This window comes from Arachis hypogaea, chromosome 16 (genome assembly GCF_003086295.3).
Source record: "Arachis hypogaea cultivar Tifrunner chromosome 16, arahy.Tifrunner.gnm2.J5K5, whole genome shotgun sequence".
Lineage (NCBI taxonomy): Eukaryota > Viridiplantae > Streptophyta > Magnoliopsida > Fabales > Fabaceae > Arachis > Arachis hypogaea.
This window is the reverse complement of record NC_092051.1, coordinates 98,898,289-98,910,223: the sequence shown is the minus strand read 5'-3', so window position 1 is coordinate 98,910,223 and position 11,935 is coordinate 98,898,289. Positions and strand designations below refer to the sequence as shown.

The 11,935-nt window shown below is 36.0% G+C and overlaps 1 non-coding gene across 1 annotated transcript; it reads right to left on the bottom strand.

The window, feature by feature from the left end:
- Positions 1-9,143: 9,143 nt before the first annotated feature.
- Positions 9,144-9,247, bottom strand: LOC112760515 (small nucleolar RNA R71). Its single transcript, XR_003180951.1, has one exon. It is a non-coding gene; the product is annotated as a small nucleolar RNA R71 (small nucleolar RNA).
- Positions 9,248-11,935: the final 2,688 nt, after the last annotated feature.

Here is an 11,935-nt window from a genome sequence, read left to right as displayed (position 1 = left end):
TTTTCTTTTATTTTGGATATTTTTCTGTATTTTTCTTTTTACTGTTATTTTCTGAGTACTTATACATTGCTTTTATGTATTTTTACTCTATTTTCTGCATTTTGCATCTTTAGTTCATATTTTAGCCATTTAGTTTATTTTAGTTATTTAGTTTAGTTTGAAATTCTGATTTATTAGTGGATTAATTAGTATAGTTTACCCTTTTTAGCATAAGATAGTATAGTTTAAATTGAAAAATATAAAAAAGAAAGTAAGCTAGGAAACTGAACATATCAGATTTAAATCCACAAAACTTGTATATAGCATTACATGATGTAGTTAAGCTGACAACATTTCATCAAGGAGGAACATTAAAACTTTTAAAGCCACCCTAAATAATTCTTTTATGAGAATAATGGGAATTTTTAACTAAACCTGCATACAATATATAAATGATATATGATGCTTGAGTTAGAGAACACACAGCCTGTGAGTCTTGAGCTTAAATTGTATAGTTGCATTCAAACCATAATTTCATTTCTGTGTGTTACATTTCTTTTTATTCTGATGTTCTTTCCTTTGCTTTAATATATATGTCCAATTATAGAATACAGAATAGATACATACCAAAAGAATGATTGAGGCCATCATTTGATTTTAGCTCACTCACCCCAAATTAGCCTACCTTTTACATCACGCTTGTTAGCCCCCTTGAGCCTTTTAAAACCCCTTTATTCTATTTAGCCAAATTACTAGCCTTAAGCAGAAAAACAAAAGAAAACCCCAAGTGAATCCTTGGTTAGCTTAAGATAGGAAATTATAAATAGAGTAAAATGTGGGAAACCTTTTGGGAACATGGATGATAGAAACAAAAAGGTAGAGAAGTTAAAAGAAATAAAATAAATTTGGGAAGCATACTCATGAGAAAATCTAAGTGATTCAATTACCATGTGCATTAAAAAAAAAGAGAGTTATTTTTCAGTATTTAATAAAAGGGGATCCAAAAGAAATTCCCCAATGCAAAATAAAAGCAATGCACATGGAATAGAAAAAGCAAAAAGTGAAACATGAGCATGTAACAATAAGTGGAAAATATGGGAAAATAGGTAAAGAGATTTTGTTTTACTAAATATGTATGTTAGGTGAGATCTTAGTCTAATTAAGGATTTACTTATTAGCTCACTTGACCCTATACATAAAATCCTTACCCTTACCTTGACCCCATTACAACCTCAATAAAGACCTCATGACTTTTTGGTATGACTATATTCTATAATTGTTGATTGGTTAGATGAAAAACAAAGCTATAGAAATTAAGAATAAAAAGAAAAATAGAGTGAATAAACCCAAGAAACACTGAGTGACTAGAGAGTAAACACAAAATCCAGTGAGGGTTTAATAACTCATCAACATATATCTGTGCTTAAATTTACTGATTGATTTGCAAGTTTGTACAATGTTTTCTTTCCCATCTCATTTGCTAAAATGCTTTATTATTTAAGGGTTGGCTATATATATACATGACTCCTTGAGAATGTGAATTAACTTGGCTACATGTAAGCTTTATATATGAGTGAATAAATTAGAGTTGCATGATGCATCATTCATTTAGGTAGTTGCATTTAAATTAGGTTGCATTGCATGACATTCCATCACTTTAACCTTAATTATTTACCTTGGATTTAGCATGAGGACATGCTAGTGTTTAAGTGTGGGGAGGTTGATAAACCCATATTTTATGAGTTTTTTTGTGCTTAATTTCAGTGATTTATACAATCCTTCACCTGCTTATTCACATTAATTGCACAGTTTTACTCTCCCTTCCTTATTATGTCATATTGTGAAAAACATGTTTCCTAAGCTTTAAAAAAATTAATTATTTTAATTACCTTTATTTCCATTCGATGCCGTGATCAGTGTGTTGAGTAGTTTCAGATTTTCTAAGGCAGAATGAATTAAAGGATGGAAAAGGAAACATACTAAAATGGAAGGAGAAAGCAAAATGGAGCTTTAAGGAAACTGGTATCCACGCGATCGCATGGATGATGCGATCGTGTGCCAAGCACGAATCAGTAGCGACGCGGCCGTATGACTGACGCGACCGCGCGTCTTAAGCAGAACGCATATGACACGGTCGCATGACTGACGCGACCGCGTGGCAAGGGAAAGCTCCAAATGACGCGACCGCGTGACCCACGCGGACGCGTGACAGAGGCCACGCATCAGAATTTACATAATACGCCCCCAACGAATTCTGAAGCCCTTTTTGGCCTAGATCCAAGTACAGACAGCATAGACCAGAGGTTATAAAGTGTGGGAATGTACCCATTCAAAGAGAGCTCGCATATTTTACTTTTTAATGATTTAGATTTAGTTGAGAGGGAGATCTTCTCTCTCTCTTTTAGGATTTAGGATTTCTTCTTGTTTTAAGAGTAACTCTGGATCCCAGGTTTAATGTTCTTTTATTTTAAGTTTTACTTTTATTTATTTATTCCAACATTTGAATTGATTATTATAATTTGATTTAAGAATTCTTCCATGTTACAGACTGTTATTTGAATTAATGATAATTGAGGTATTTTCAGTTCATGATTGTTCTCTTTGATTTAAGTTACCATTGCTTCCCATCTAAGGATACTTTTATTATTCCAACAATTTTACTTTTTCCCCTTTTGGTTCTGGTTAAGAATTTAGCAACTCAATAGTTATTAAACTCAACATAATTGATAATCGTTATCTTGCTAATTGAGCTGAACTTGAGTAATCCCAACCTTTTCTTAGGAAATAAATAGGATTCAAAGGTCAATTTAATTAGTCCCTTGACTTTCCCTTGCCCTAGTACAGGTTGATCAAGTGGAGTTTAGATTCAACTTTCATTATAGTTGAGAGAGATAACTACATTGGACCTCCAACTTCTCTTACTTTGCCAAAAGTCTGCTTTATAGTATTTATTTATTTTAATTGCCATTTACTTTACTTGTCATTTAAATTACTTGCTTCTCATCTTCTAAACCCCGATTACAACCTTTATAGCCAATAGTAAGAACATACTTCCTCGCAGTTCCTTGAGAAGACGACCCGAGGTTTGAATACTCGGTTAACAATTTCTAAAGGGGTTTGTTACTTGTGACACCCAAAACATTTGTATGAAGGGATTTTTGTCGGTTTAGAGACTATATCTACAACGCAACTGTTTCTATGAATCTCTTTACTGGTAAAAATCCTCTCATCAATGATCAATAGATCAAAAGTGATACAAGGACAGTCTTAAATATAAAATAGGATAGAGATACTTATGTAATTCATTGGTGAGAATTTCAGATAAGCGTATGGAGATGCTTAGTTCCTTCTGAATCTCTGCTTTCCTACTACCTTCATCCAATCCTTCATACTCCTTTCTATGGCAAGCTGTATGTTGGGCATCACCGTTGTCAATGGCTACTTCCCGTCCTCTTAGTGAAAATGGTCCAAATGCGCTGTCACCGCACGGCTAATCATCTGTCAGTTCTCGATCATGCTGGAATAGTATTCAGTAATCCTTTTGCGTCTATCACTACGCCCAGCACTCGCGAGTTTAAAGCTCGTCACAGCCATCCCTTCCCAGATCCTACTCGGAATACCACAGACAAGGTTTAGACTTTCTGGATCTCAAGAATGGCTGCCAATAATTCTAGCCTATACCACGAAGACTCTGATCGTAGATCAAGAGGCTAAGAGATATGCATTCAAGCTTGGTTGCATGTAGAACGGAAGTGTTTGTCAGGCACGCGTTGATAAGTGAGAATGATGATGAGCGTCACATAATCATCACATTCATCATGTTCTTGTGGGCGAATGAATATCTTAGAGAAGAAATAGGCTTGAGTTGAATAGAAAAACAATAATACTTCGCATTAATTCATGAGGAACAGCAGAGCTCTACACCTTAATCTATGGTGTGTAGAAACTCTATCGTTGAAAATACATAAGAACAAGGTCCAGGCATGGCCGAATGGCCAGCTCCCTAAACATGATCAATAGCTCAAAAGTGATACAAGGACAGTCTCAAAAATGATCCAAAGATTAACAAAAAGATATAAAATAAATCACTAAAAGTAGTTTTTATACTAGACTAGTGACTAGGGTTACATAAGATAAAGTAAATGATGCAAAAATCCACTTCTGGGACCCACTTGGTGTGTGCTTGGGCTGACCATTGAAGCTTTCATGTGTAGAGACTTCTTTTGGAGTTAAATGCCAGGTTGTAACCTGTTTCTGGCATTTAACGCTGATTTGCAACTTGTTACTGGCGTTTAACGCCAGAATATGGCAGAAAGCTGGCGTTGAACGCCAGTTTGTGTCATCTAAACTCGAGAAAAGTATGGACTATTATATATTGCTGGAAAGCCCCGGATGTCTACTTTCTAACGCAATTTCCATCGCGCCATTTCGGTTTCTGTAGCTCCAAAAAATCCATTTCGAGTGCAGGGAGGTCAGAATCCAACAGCATATGCAGTCCTTCTTCAGCCTTGAAGAACTGAAGATTGACGGTTTAGAATTCAGAATAAATTCTCGTTGCAAGTATAGTTTCTAAACCAACCAATCAACCTTTCTTCTAAAAGTTTTGGTTGTCACAAGTAACAAACTCCTTTGAAATTGATAACCGAAGTATTTAAACCTCGGGTCGTCTTCTCAAGGAACTGCAGGGAAGTATGTTCTTATTAATGGTTATGAGTTTTTTAAATTGGGAGTTTTGAAAGTAAGGGGCAGGTAATTTAAATAACAAGAAAAATAAATAAATAACTATAAAATAAACTCTTGGCAAGGTATGAAAATTCGGAAGTCCAATCCTAGTTACTCCTATGAGAATGGAAGTTAATCCCACTTAGTTAACCCTTATGAAAGCAAGGAAAAGTCAAGTGAACTAATTACGCTGAGGGTCAGACATCCTGAAAAACAGAAATCTAGGATATAATAAAAATAGAAAAACAAGTAGGCAAATAACAAGATAAGCACATAGTGGAAAAGGAGCAGTGAAATTATGAAATGAGTTGAATAATTGTGCATTTTGGATTGTTTCGGAGTTAAAAAGCTGAGATGAGAAATTACAATCCAAAATATGTTATAAGTAGAATACCTGTTAATTAGGAAAAACAATAATCATGCCATGAAGTAAAAAGTTGAAGGAATTAGTTAAAAAGCAAAGGGAGAAGTTAGAAAGTTAAAAGTGGTGAGAAGTGAAAAAGTGGAAAGCAGTGAGTTAGGAGGAAAAAGTCAAAGTAAGTGGCGTTGAGAAATGTTTCCTAAGTAACAAGAAATACACAAATTGAAAGACTGGTCAACTCATATTCAAAAATATCAGGTTAGTGATGACGATGCATGAGGAGCGGATAATTTATACGCTTTTTGGCATTATTTTTACATAGTTTTTAGTATGATTTAGTTAGTTTTTAGTATATTTTTATTAGTTTTTAAATAAAAATTACATTTCTGGACTTTACTATGAGTTTGTGTGTTTTTCTGTGATTTCAGGTAATTTCTGGCTAAAATTGAGGGACCTGAGCAAAAATCTGATTCAGGCTGAAAAAGGACTGTAGATGCTGTTGGATTCTGATCTCTCTGCAATCAAAGTGGATTTTCTGGAGCTACAGAACTCCAAATGGCACGCTCTCAATTGCGTTGGAAAGTAGACATCCAGGGCTTTCCAGCAGTATATAATAGTTCATACTTTGATTAAGGATAGATGACATAAACTGGCGTTCAACGCCAGTTCTATGCTGCATTCTGGAGTTAAACGCCAGAAACAGGTTACAAACTGGCATTCAACTCCAAGAAAGACCTCTACACGTGTAAAGCTCAATGCTCAGCCCAAGAACACACCAAGTGGGCCCCGGAAGTGGATTTCTGCATCAATTACTCATTTCTGTAAACCCTAGTAACTAGTTTAGTATAAATAGGACTTTTTACTATTGTATTTACATCCTTGGAAACATCTTTGGATCAGCTTTGAGTAGTTTTATGCTATCTTAGACTTTTGTGAGAGCTGGCCATTCGGCCATGCCTGAACCTTCATCACTTATGTATTTTCAACGGTAGAGTTTCTACACACCATAGCTTAAGGTGTGGAGCTCTGCTGTTCCTCATGAATTAATACAAAGTACTACTGTTTTTCTATTCAATTCAAGCTTATTCCTATTCTAAGATATCCATTCGCACCCAAGAACATGATGAATGTGATGATTATGTGACGCTCATCATCATTCTCACCTATGAACGCGTGCCTGACAAACACTTCCGTTCTACATGCAAACAAGCTAGAATGAGTATCTCTTAGATATCTAATACAAAGGACCGAGTCCGAGATATTAGAATCTTCGTGGTATAAGTTAGAACCCATGGATGGCCATTCTTGAGATCCGAAAAGTCTAAACCTTGTCTGTGGTATTCCGAGTAGGATCTGGGAAGGGATGGCTGTGACGAGTTTCAAACTCGCGAGTGCTGGGCGTAGTGACAGACGCAAAAGGATAGTAAATCCTATTCCAGTATGATCGAGAACCGACAGATGATTAGCCATGCAGTGACAGCGCATTGGACCATTTTCACAGAGAGGATGGGAAGTAGCCATTGACAACGGTGATGCCCAACATACAGCTTGCTATGGAAAGGAGTAGGAATGATTGGATGAAGACAGCAGGAAAGCAGAGGTTCAGAGGAACGAAAGGCATCTCTATACGCTTATCTGAAATTCTCACCAATGAATTACATAAGTATCTATATCCTAGTTTATATTTCAATTATGTTTTAATTATCAAATCTTCATAACTATCTGAATATGCCTGACTGAGATTTACAAGGTAACCATAGCTTGCTTCAAGCCGACAATCTCCGTAGGATCGACCCTTACTCACGTAAGGTTTATTACTTGGACGACCCAGTGAACTTGTTGGTTAGTTGTATGAAGTTGTGAAACAGAATTAAGATCATGAACGTGCGTATTGAGTTTTTAGCGCCGTTACCAAGGAAGTAATGATCACGATTTCGCACACCAAGTTTTTGGCGCCGTTGCCGGGGATTGTTCGAGTTTGGAGAACTGACGGTTCATCTTGTTGCTCAGATTAGGTAATTTTATTTTAATTTTAATATTTTTATTTCTTATTTTCGAAAAAAAATACAAAAAAATTTCTTCTTTTTCGTTTTTCCAAAATAATTTTCGAAAAATCCAAAAAAAAAATTAATAAAATCATAAAATCAAAAATAATTTTGTGTTTTTTTTTGTTTGAGTCTAGAGTCAAGTTTCAAGTTTGGTGTCAATTGCATGTTTTTAATTTTCTAAAAAAAGTATTTTCAAAAATTTCATGCATTGCATTCTTCATGATCTTCAAGTTGTTCTTGGCCAGTCTTCTTGTTTGATCCCCTTATTTTCTTGTTTTGTGTCTTTACTTGTTTTTCATATGCATTTTCAATTTGTTAGTGTCTAAAGTTTGCAAATTTTTAAGTTTGGTGTCTTGAATGTTTTCTTTTCTTGAAAATTTTTCAAAAATAAGTTCTTGGGGTTCATCTTGACATTCAAAGTGTTCTTGGTGTTCATCTTGACATTCATAGTGTTCTTGCATGCATCACATATTTTGATCCAAAATTTTCATGCATTGAGTCTTTGGGTTGTTTTTCTCTTTCTTTATTAAAATTCAAAAATAAAAAAAATATCTTTCCCTTTTTCACTCATCAAATTCGAAAATTTGAGTTGACTTTTTCAAATTTTTTTAAAATCTAGTTGTTTTTATGAGTCAAATCAAATTTTCAATTTAAAAATCTTATCTTTTTCAAAATCTTTTTCAAAATCAAATCTTTTTCAATTTTTTTTTTCATATTTTCGAATTCCCTTCTTAAAATTTTTCAAAATCTTTTTCATTTTTTCGAAAATATTCAAATTAGTTTTCAAAATCTTTTTCTTATTTTATTTCTTAATTTTCAAAAATTTTATTAGCATTTAATGTTTTGATTCAAAATTTTTCAACGTTGTTACTTGCCTATTAAGAAAGGTTCAATCTTTAAATTTAAAATCATATCTTTCTGTTTCTTGTTAGTCAAGTAATCAACTTTGATTTTCAAAATCAAATCTTTTATTTTTTTTAATTTCCTTTCTAAATCTTTTTCAATCAATCTTATCTTTTTGTTTCAATCATATCTTTTTCAATTTCAATCATATCTTTTTCAAAAACAAATTTCAAATCTCTTTTAATCAATCATATCTTTTTGTTTCAATCATATCTTTTTTAAAACTACCTAACTAACTCTCTCCTTCTAATTTTTGAAAATACCTTCCTCTTTTTCAAAAATTCCTTTTTAATTAATTAATTGTTTTAAAAATTTAATTTAATTTAATTTCCATTTTAAATTTTGAATTCTAAATTTAATTTTAAAATATTTTTTTAATTTTCGAATTATTCTTTCCTCTCTCTCATCTCCTTCTAATTATTTATTTACTTACTAACACTTCTCTTCATCTCATATCTCTGCTCCTATCCTCACCTTTGTGTTTGGATTATCCATCTTTCTTCACTCTTATTCCCTTTATTCTTCTACTCACATAAAGGAATCTCTATACTGTGACATAGAGGATTCCATATTTTCTTTTTTGTTTTCTTCTTTTTCATATGAGCAGGAAAAAGGATAAGAACATTCTTGTTGAAGCTGATCCTGAACCTGAAAGGACTCTGAAGAGGAAGCTAAGGGAAGCTAAAGCACAACTCTTTGGAGAAAATCTGACAGAAATTTTCGAAAAAGAAGACAACATGGCCGAAAATAATAACAATGCAAGGAAGATGCTTGGTGACTTTACTGCACCAAATTCCAATTTACATGGAAGAAGCATCCCAATTCCTGCCATTGGAGTAAACAATTTTGAGCTGAAACCTCAATTAGTTTCTCTGATGCAACAGAACTGCAAGTTTCATGGACTTCCATCTGAAGATCCTTTTCAATTCTTAACTGAATTCTTGCAGATCTGTGATACTGTTAAGACCAATGGGGTTGATCCCGAGGTCTACAGGCTCATGCTTTTCCCGTTTGCTATAAGAGACAGAGCTAGAATATGGTTGGATTCTCAACCTAAGGATAGCCTGAACTCTTGGGATAAGCTGGTCACGGCTTTCTTAGCCAAGTTCTTTCCTCCTCAAAAGCTTAGCAAGCTTAGAGTGGATGTTCAAACCTTCAAACAGAAAGAAGGTGAATCCCTCTATGAAACTTGGGAGAGATACAAGGAACTGACCAAAAAGTGTCCTTCTGACATGCTCTCAGAATGGACCATTCTAGATATATTCTATGATGGTCTGTCTGAATTATCAAAGATGTCATTGGACCATTCTGTAGGTGGATCCATTCACCTAAAGAAAATGCCTGCAGAAGCTCAAGAACTCATTGACATGGTTGCTAATAACCAGTTTATGTACACTTCTGAGAGGAATCCTATGAATAATGGGACGCCTATGAAGAGGGAGTTCTTGAAATTGATACTCTGAATGCCATATTGGCTCAGAATAAAATATTGACTCAGCAAGTTAGTATGATCTCTCAGAGTCTGAATGGATTAAAGGAATCATCCAACAGTACTAAAGAGGCATCTTCTGAAGAAGAAGCTTATGATCCTGAGAACCCTGCAATAGCAGAGGTGAATTACATGGGTGAACCCTATGGAAACACCTATAATCCCTCATGGAGGAATCATCCAAATTTCTCATGGAAGGATGAACAAAAGCCTTAACAAGGCTTTAATAATGGTGGAAGAAACAGGTTTAGCAATAGCAAGCCTTTTCCATCATCCACTCAGCAATAGACAGAGAGTTCTGAGCAGAATCCATCTAGCTTAGCAAATATAGTCTCTGATCTATCTAAAGCCACTTTAAGTTTCTTGAATGAAACAACGTCCTCCATTAGGAATCTTGAGGCACAAGTGGGCCAGCTAAGTAAAAGGGTCACTGAAACACCTCCTAGTACTCTCCCAAGCAATACAGAAGAGAATCCAAAAGGAGAGTGCAAGGCCATTGAATTGATCATCATGGCCGAACCTACAAGGGAGGGAGAGGACGTGAATCCCAGTGAGGAAGACCTCCTGGGACGTCCAGTGATCAACAAGGAGTTTCCCTCTGAGGAACCAAAGGAATCTGAGGCTCATCTAGAGACCATAGAGATTCTATTGAACCTCCTTATGCCCTTCATGAGCTCTGATGAGTATTCTTCTTCTGAAGAGAATGAAGATGTTATTGAAGAGCAAGTTGCCAAGTACCATGGTGCAATCATGAAGCTAAATGCCAAATTATTTGGTAATGAGACTTGGGAAGATGAACCTCCCTTGCTCATCAATGAACTAAGTGATCTGGATCAACTGAGATTGCCTCAGAAGAAACAGAATCCTGGAAAGTTCTTAATACCCTGTACCATAGGCACCATGACCTTTGAGAAGGCTCTATGTGACCTTGGGTCAGGGATAAACCTCATGCCACTCTCTATAATGGAGAAACTGGGAATCTTTGAGGTGCAAGCTCCCAGAATCTCATTAGAGATGGCAGACAACTCAAGAAAACAAGCTTATGGACAAGTAGAGGACGTGCTAGTAAAGGTTAAAGACCTTTACATCCCTGCTGATTTCATAATCCTAGACACTGGGAAGGATGAGGATGAATCCATCATCCTTGGAAGACCCTTCCTAGCCACAGCAAGAGTTGTGATTGATGTGGACAGAGGAGAGTTGGTCCTTCAACTGAATGAGGACTACCTTGTGTTTAAAACTCAAGAATCTCCTTCTGTAACCATGGAGAGGAAGCATGAAAAGCTTCTCTCACTGCAGAGTCAACCAAAGCCCCCACAGTCAAACTCTAAGTTTGGTGTTGGGAGGCCACAACCAAACTCTAAGTTTGGTGTTGAACCCCCACATTCAAACTCTAAGTTTGGTGTTGGAAGGTTCCAACCTTGCTCTGAACATCTGTGAGGCTCCATGGGAGCTCACTGTCAAGCTATTGACATTAAAGAAGCGCTTGTTGGGAGGCAACCCAATGTTATTTAATCATTTTTATTTTATTTTCTCTTTGTTATTTCATGTTTTATTAGGTTGATGATCATGTGGAGTCACAAAAACTACTAAAAAATCAAAAATAGAATGAAAAATAGTATTGAAAATAGCACACCCTGGAAGAAGGGTTTACTGGCGTTTAAACGCCAATAAGGAGCATCTGGTTGGCGTTTAACGCCAGAACAGAGTATGAAACTGGCGTTAAATGCCAGAAACAAGCAGCAGTCTGGCGTTTAAATGCCAGGATTGCACCCAGAGGAAAGCTGGCGTTAAACGCCAGAAACAAGCATTAGACTGGCGTTAAACGCCAGAAACAAGCATCAGACTGGCGTTCAACGCCAGAAACATGCTATAGACTGGCGTTGAACGCCCAAAACAAGCAAGGAAGTGGCGTTTAACGCCAGAAACATGCTGTAATCTGGCGTTAAACGCCAGGATTGCATATATAGGGCGTTTTACACGTCTAAAAGGTGCAGGGATGAGAAATCCTCAAACACCTCAGGATCTGTGGATCCCACAGGATCTCCACCTACTTCTTCTCTCCTCTTCACACCTTTCCATAACTTTCTTTCCCAAATACCCTTCACCAATCAACTCAATCACTCTTCCCCATCACCTCTTCACCACTCACATCCATCTTCTCTTCCCCATAAACCCCACCTACCTTCAAAATTCAAAAAAAATTTCCCTCCCAAACCCAACCCTAAATGGCCGAACCCTAAACCCCTCCCCACTCCTATATAAACCCCTCATTCCCTCTTCATTTTCACACAACAAGACCCTCTCTTCTTTTCCTTGGTCGAAACCATCTCTCTTTCCCTCTCCTCCATTTTTCTTCTTCTTCTACTTCTTTCTTTCTTCTTTTGCTCAGGGACGAGCAACCATTTTAAGTTTGGTGTGGTAAAAGCATAG